The sequence below is a fragment of the Saccostrea cucullata genome, unplaced genomic scaffold (genome assembly GCF_032062105.1).
Source record: "Saccostrea cucullata isolate Sc308-1 unplaced genomic scaffold, CSIRO_AGI_Scuc_v1 ctg2536, whole genome shotgun sequence".
Taxonomy (NCBI): Eukaryota; Metazoa; Mollusca; class Bivalvia; order Ostreida; family Ostreidae; genus Saccostrea; species Saccostrea cuccullata.
In genome coordinates, this window is record NW_026938136.1 from 8962 (window position 1) to 16712 (window position 7751).

Below are 7751 nucleotides of genomic sequence, written 5' to 3' on the forward strand. Positions count from 1 at the left end.
AGTTATATTTAAGTTCATGTACTTTCATATGTACGATTAAATAATAATAAATGGACAACAAACCAGCAAATGCTTTAAATGCCGTTGAAAAGCATTTCTCTTGATGCATATTTTTATATAAATCTTTAAAAAAACAGAAATTATTTATTTTTTATTTCATTAATAGATGACAACATGCTTTCTTTAGAAGATATAAGTTGTCAAAGTAAAAATAATTCCATGAATGGTCAAGATGCCGAAACGGAATCAGAAACGACTGCTTTAATACAGAATAATGAAAATACACAGTGCATTGGAGGTTAGTCGTTAAATTGACTGAAAAAAAAATCGGACACTGCATATTCACCATTGTAGTAGTCATAAGCATGAGGCGATTGATGTATGGTGCATACTTATACTTATGTCATTGAAAATATTACCATATATATGATAGGTGTATTGGAATGGACAAGAATCATTTATATAAATTTTGTACTTGAATTTCAATTAAATGTTATTTAATTTATTGGTTTGGTCGGAAGGAAATTGAAATGGGGGGGGGGGGGGCTCAGTGTTTAAAGCGACGAAAAAACCTGACAAGCAAAACAAAATACTCCTTATCCAAACAAGAAAACCCTTATTCTGTTGTGTGTGTGGGGGGGGGCCTTTCAGTACTATTTTTTTTCAAACTCCACCACTTTCCCTATTTTTTTTCAAAACCTAAACTGCATCTTGTCTATGAAAAGTCGGGAGGTGCATTGTTCAATGCTTATTCTCAGCACTTTTGAAAAAGAGGTAGGGAGCTTTGAACCCCATCCCCCAAACCTCTGGTTTCGACGCCTATGTAATTAAAGGAGATAAGCTCAAAATCTAATACAATATTTCTAATAGATACGGACTCTTTAAGGGGTAACGACCCTCTGATATGATAGATAACTCTCAGAGACAGTCAGAGTACAAAACATGAATACTACTCACAGTTTTCTTAATCAGAGTTCCATAATTTAGACCTCTGAGTAGTCAATTCGATGAAATTTGACATGTGATGGAAACATTACTTTCTATTTCTTTTGCCAATTTCAGACTAATTGTTTTTATTATATTTAACAATAAAACATTTAAATCCTACTTCAAAAGCATTTTAAATAGAATAAGTTGTATATTTCTAAAGACTATTTTAATAATGGTTTAATTATTCAAGTACTTAATACAGAATTTTTATAAGTATGACATTTTTTCACATGAAGAAATCTTAAGAAGAAAGATAACTCCTCCTCACAGATGTATTTTTTTTTTCTTACAACCGCATACAACATTGTAATTTTCTGACTTAGAAAGCATCGCTTCATGATGTTTTCTGACATGATTTTAATAGGTATTATGCTAAGTATTATTTTCATATACAACTCATGTTTCAATTTAAATGTTATGATAATAAATCGTTACTGTTTCTGTTCTCTATGTTGAAATTTCTTCATATCATGATCTGACATAAAAATCATTTCTGAAAAAATAGGCTGCACTTCTTACATAAAACTATTTTCTATTTGGCTCTAATGTTATTGTTGTTCATGAAAATAAAAATTAGAAATATTAAATTTTCTGAGTGAAATTTGATAGCAGAGGGTCGGGACCCCTTAAGTTAATGGACGAGAGTAAGGTGCTTTATAAGGTATTGGGCATTCCCATAAGTTAACAACATATTTAAATTAGATATGGAAGAAATACAATCAGGGAAAGTCGGATTCTGTCGTTACTGGAGTTCCTTAATGATTTAAAAAATAAAACTAGGCACAGAAATGAAAAATAAAAAGAGTAAACTAAAAGCACAGTTAAATTTAATATAAAGTACATCGTTTGTACAATAAAAGTACTCTTGTATGTCAATGGTACATGCTGATACATGAAACTCTCGCTCATTTTTTTTTTATTATGTACCTTTCGTCCTAGTCGCAAGTTAATTACCTTAATGCATGTCGAAAAAGTAAGGTTCATCAAACATCCTCTATAAATGTTGCTTGGACCTTATTGATTTCCCAAAAGAAATTTACTCCATAATTAATACAATAATATCATAGCTTGTGGGGCACAATTGCACAAAAAGACACTCCAGCTCGGCTAATTCATACAGGAATAATGAACATTTTTGTCACTATGAGTTATCCCGTTAATCAAAATGCCAATGTACCTTAAACGAAACCGTGCATAGGCAAATTCAAAACAGGTTAATTTTAATTGATAGTGTAAAGGGGCAAAAATAACACATATTAACTTAACAACTGATATGACATGATTGGAATAGAGGTCAGAGGAGAAATGTATTTTAAGATGTCTATGTTTAATGCATTTTCATTTCCATAAGTATTTATCACATAATGTCATAACTGACTGTCTAATTGTTTCTAAAGTAATCGAGGCATCAGTAGTTGAATTCACTTTACTCTTCTACATAAATTAGCATGGTTATTTACTAAAGTGAAACCGTACCTAGATATTTTATACCGACAGGATGGTTTACCATCAATATTTTTTTTTAAGAGAAATAATTTACTTGTAGATATTGACTTTGTTTCTATAAAGAGTAAACCATCCCAGAATTCAAAGACTGATATTACAACACAAGAGTCAAGTCAGAAGAAAGTGAAAGGGTTACTGAGTGATGAAGGTAAGGTCTGTGTCAGGATTTCTGAATAAGTACACTATAAGGTAAATAAACACTCAGTAAGCTTTCAAACAGCAGGTGACATATTCAGACAATATGTAAAGTAATGCTAATGTCTTAATTACTTGCAAATTAATTTCCTCCAATTTTTTCTTGTTAAAAAATATAAAAATATAGTTTCCTAAAATGTAATATTGTGTTTCTAACTATACTATAAAAACGGAATTTTGACAAGATGATATGCATAAACGTATTAACATTTTAAAAATCATAAATATTTTTAGCATTTATAGGTTCAACTCTAAATGAAGATATTTTGAAAACCTGGCAAGAGAATAACAGCCGATTTGTGCCAACAAAAGCAAGTGAACTTGTAGAAGAAAAAATTAAAAATCAAAACCTTGTCACGGTTGTCGGAAACTCTGGATGCGGGAAAACGGCTATTATTCAACACATCGCGCTAAAGTTTAAAGAAAAACACGGATGGATTATCAGACCTGTCGACGAGGTCAAAGAAATAAAAGAAATATATTCTCTTGGATTCTTGTCGGATAATCAGGTACTGTTTGTTCTAAATGATCCTATTGGTAAGGAAACATTAGATGAAATTTCATATAATTCATGGAAAACATATGAGAAAACAATAGCGACTTGCTTAGAGAAGGTTAAATTATTGGTGTCATGTAGAAGAAGCGTAATTAGTGACAAGAGATTAGAAGGGATTCTGATAAAAGACTCCAACATAGTAGAGATAGACAGCAACGAATGGAAGTTGTCAGAGGAAGAAAAAAGGAATATCTTAAATACATACTGCCAACATCAGGATATATCTCAAGAGGACTTAAGTGAAATACTCAAAACTGAAGCATATTTTCCTTTGCTTTGTAAAGTGCTTTCTTGTGAACTGAGTAGCAGTAGCAAAAACGTAGAAAAAGTAGCCAGCATCTTTAAAAACCCGTTTCAGTTCATAAAACAAGAAATTGAACGTTACAAGACCTTAGACAGACAGAAATATTGCGCCTTACTTTTGGTCGTGGTATTTAATAATGATTTAAAAGTATATTCTTTAGAAAAAGAAAAAAACGCTAAACAAAAGTATAAAGTCATTTTGAAAGTATGTAACCTACAAGAAAACACACATGTTTCGGCCATTAAAGATTCTCTAGATGAACTGAACGGATCTTATGTCAGACGTGTCGGGAATGTTTTCCAATTCCTTCACGACTTTATTATGGAGATAACGACTCTGGTGTTTGGTATCAATTGTCCACAAGAGACAATACAGTACGCAGACAGTGGTTTTCTGAGACGTCGGGTGAGAATAGAAGACAATACAGATTTGAAAAATCGTGATCCATTCACTGTTTACCTGCCTGAAGATTACATCAGTGATCTTGTGGACAGATTTATCATTGACATGCAAACAGAAAATCTTGTAGATGTTTTACTTAATCCATGTTTAAGGAAAGAGAATGTCATCAAATCCTTTAAGGAAAAAGAAGATGCACTTGCAAAGATTCTTGTAAGAATTAAGTGTGAGATAGATAGATCGGAATTTTCAAGCTCGTTTGAGGGCTCTGGTTTGTCTAGACTTTGTTTCCTTGATTGGAAAGATGAAATATGTCCTTTGACAGGATTCATTATATTTTGTCATAATGGCATTTCTTCATTTTTCTTGAACAAAATCAATCAAACAACGTTAAAAGATTACCATATCTTTTCTGCCGTATGTGCAAATGGTAAGACAGATCTCTTAAATTTTCTCAGCGAGGAATATAAAAAAACATCATTGATGGAAACATGGGGTAATTTTTTACCAATTCATATTGCTTCTGTATTTCATAATTTTTCAATAATAGAGGAATTAGTAGGACTTGGTGCTGACGTAAACGCGTTCACAACTGATGACACATGGATTCCATTACCATTGGCTGCTGCAAATCATGAAGATCACTTAAAAGAGGCTGGAATGGATACAAACGAGGGAGATAGACGTAATAAAACCATTATGTGCTTATTGAACAATGGAAGCGACATCAATTTATGTAAAAAGAATGGAGCCAGTCCTCTTTATATAGCTTGTCAAAATGGACATGATAGCACGGTACAACTGTTACTGAGCAACGGTCCCGACATCAATTTATGTGAAAATGATGGAGCCAGTCCTCTTTATATAGCTTGTGAAAATGGACATAATAGCACGGTACAACTGTTACTTGACAATGGTGCCGACATCAATTTATGCATCACGAATGCATCCAGTTCTCTATATATAGCTTGTCAAAATGGACATGATAGCACGGTACAACTGTTACTAAACAACGGTGCCGACATCAATTTATGTGATAATGATGGAGCCAGTCCTCTTTATATAGCTTGTCAAAATGGACATGATAGCACAATACAACTGTTACTAAACAACGGTGCCGACATCAATTTGTGTAAAAAGAATGGAGCAAGTCCTCTTTATATAGTTTGTCAAAATGGACATGATAGCACGGTACAACTGTTACTAAACAACGGTGCTGACATCAATTTATGTGAAAATGATGGAGCCAGTCCTCTTTTTATAGCTTGTCAAAATGGACATGATAGCACGGTACAACTGTTACTAAACAACGGTGCTGACCTCAATTTATGCATCACGAATGCATCCAGTTCTCTATATATAGCTTGTCAAAATGGACATGATAGCACGGTACAACTGTTACTAAACAACGGTGCCGACATCAATTTATGTAAAAAGAATGGAGCAAGTCCTCTTTATATAGCTTGTCATAATGGACATGATAGCACAATACAACTGTTACTAAACAACGGTGCCGACATCAATTTGTGTAAAAAGAATGGAGCAAGTCCTCTTTATATAGTTTGTCAAAATGGACATGATAGCACGGTACAACTGTTACTAAACAACGGTGCTGACATCAATTTATGTGAAAATGATGGAGCCAGTCCTCTTTTTATAGCTTGTCAAAATGGACATGATAGCACGGTACAACTGTTACTAAACAACGGTGCTGACCTCAATTTATGCAGCACGAATGCATCCAGTTCTCGATATATAGCTTGTCAAAATGGACATGATAGCACGGTACAACTGTTACTAAACAACGGTGCCGACATCAATTTATCTGAGAAGAATGGAGCCAGTCCTCTTTATATAGCTTGTCAAAATGGACATGATAGCACAATACAACTGTTACTGAACAACGGTGCCGACATCAATTTATGTCAGAAGAATGGAGCCAGTCCTCTTCATATAGCTTGTCAAAATAGAAATGATAGCACAGTACAACTGTTTCTAAACAACGGTGCTGACATCAATTTATGTGATAATGATCGAAACAGTCCTCTTTGGATATCTTGTCAAAATGGACATGAAAGCATGGTACAACTGTTACTGAACAACGGTGCCGACATCAATTTATGTAACAAGAATGGAACCAGTCCTTTTTATATAGCTTGTCAAAATGGACATGATAGCACGGTACAACTGTTACTAAACAACGGTGCCGACATCAATTTATGTAAAAAGAATGGAGCCAGTCCTCTTTATATAGCTTGTCAAAATGGACATAATAGCACGGTACAACTGTTACTATACAACGGTGCCGACATCAATTTATGTGATAATGATCGAAACAGTCCTCTTTGGATATCTTGTCAAAAAGGACTTGAAAGCATGGTACAACTGTTACTGAACAACGGTGCCGACATCAATTTATGTAACAAGAATGGAGCCAGTCCTTTTTATATAGCTTGTCAAAATGGACATGATAGCACGGTACAACTGTTACTTAACAACGGTGCCGACATCAATTTATGTAAAAAGAATGGAGCCAGTCCTCTTTATATAGCTTGTCAAAATGGACATAATAGCACGGTACAACTGTAACTAAACAACGGTGCCGACATCAATTTATGTTATAATGATGGATTCAGTCCTCTTAATGTAGTTTGTCAAAATGGACATGATAGCACGGTACAACTGTTACTAAACAACGGTGCCGACATCAATTTGTGTAGCACGAATGGAGCCAGTTCTCTTTATATAGCTTGTTATGATGGACGTGATAGCACGGCACAACTGTTACTGAACAACGGTGCTGACATCAATTTATTTGAAAATGATGGAAACAGTCATCTTTGGATAGTTTGTCGAAATGGTTATGAAAGCATTGTACAACTGTTACTGAACAACGTTGGTGAAATTAATTTATCTGAAAAGAATGGAGCCAGTCCTCTTTAAATAGCTTGCAAAATGGACATGATAGCACGGTACAACTGTTACTAAACAACGGTGCCGACATCAATTTGTGTAAAAAGAATGGAGCAAGCCCTCTTTATATAGCTTGTCAAAATGGACATGAAAGCATGGTACAACTGCTACTGAACAACGGTGCCGACATCAATTTTTGTGATAATGATGGAGACAGTCCTCTTTTTATAGCTTGTCAAAATGGACATGATAGCACGGTACAACTGTTGATGAACAACGGTGCTGACATCAATTTATTTGAATAAGAATCGAGCCAGTCCTTTTTATATAGCTTGTCAAAATGGACATGAAAGCAAGGTACAACTGTTACTGAACAACGGTGCTGACATCAATTTATCTGAGAAGAATGGAGCCAGTCCTCTTTATATAGCTTGTTAAAATGGACATGATAGCACGGTACTGTTACTAAACAACGGTGCTGACATCAAGTTATGTGATAATGATGGAGACAGTCCTCATTGGATAGCTTGTCAAAATGGACTTGAAAGCACGGTACAACTGTTTCTGAACAACGGTGCTTATATAACCGTCTAAACTGTGCAATCACCACACTTATGTATAATGCGGAACTCCAATATGCAGCTTTAACAGATTTATTAACAAAGTGGACAGGCTCCGCCATATAGCGGACGAGAGCGCTGTCCAGCGTGGCTGTCTTTTAGAAAGTCAACCGTTAACTGAATAAAATGTCCAAAAACAACAAATTACATACAATTACATAATATTTACAATAGAGTTATTTATCAATTAAGCAATTATTTGTAACGTCCAGAGATAAATGTTTACTCAAGTCTTTAACTCTGAAGTCCTTGACACCTGTTGAATTTA

At 34.3% G+C, this 7751-nt stretch overlaps 1 pseudogene; it reads left to right on the top strand.

The window, feature by feature from the left end:
* Positions 1 to 2881: 2881 nt before the first annotated feature.
* On the top strand, positions 2882 to 7168 carry LOC134249490 (ankyrin-3-like; annotated as a pseudogene).
* Positions 7169 to 7751: the final 583 nt, after the last annotated feature.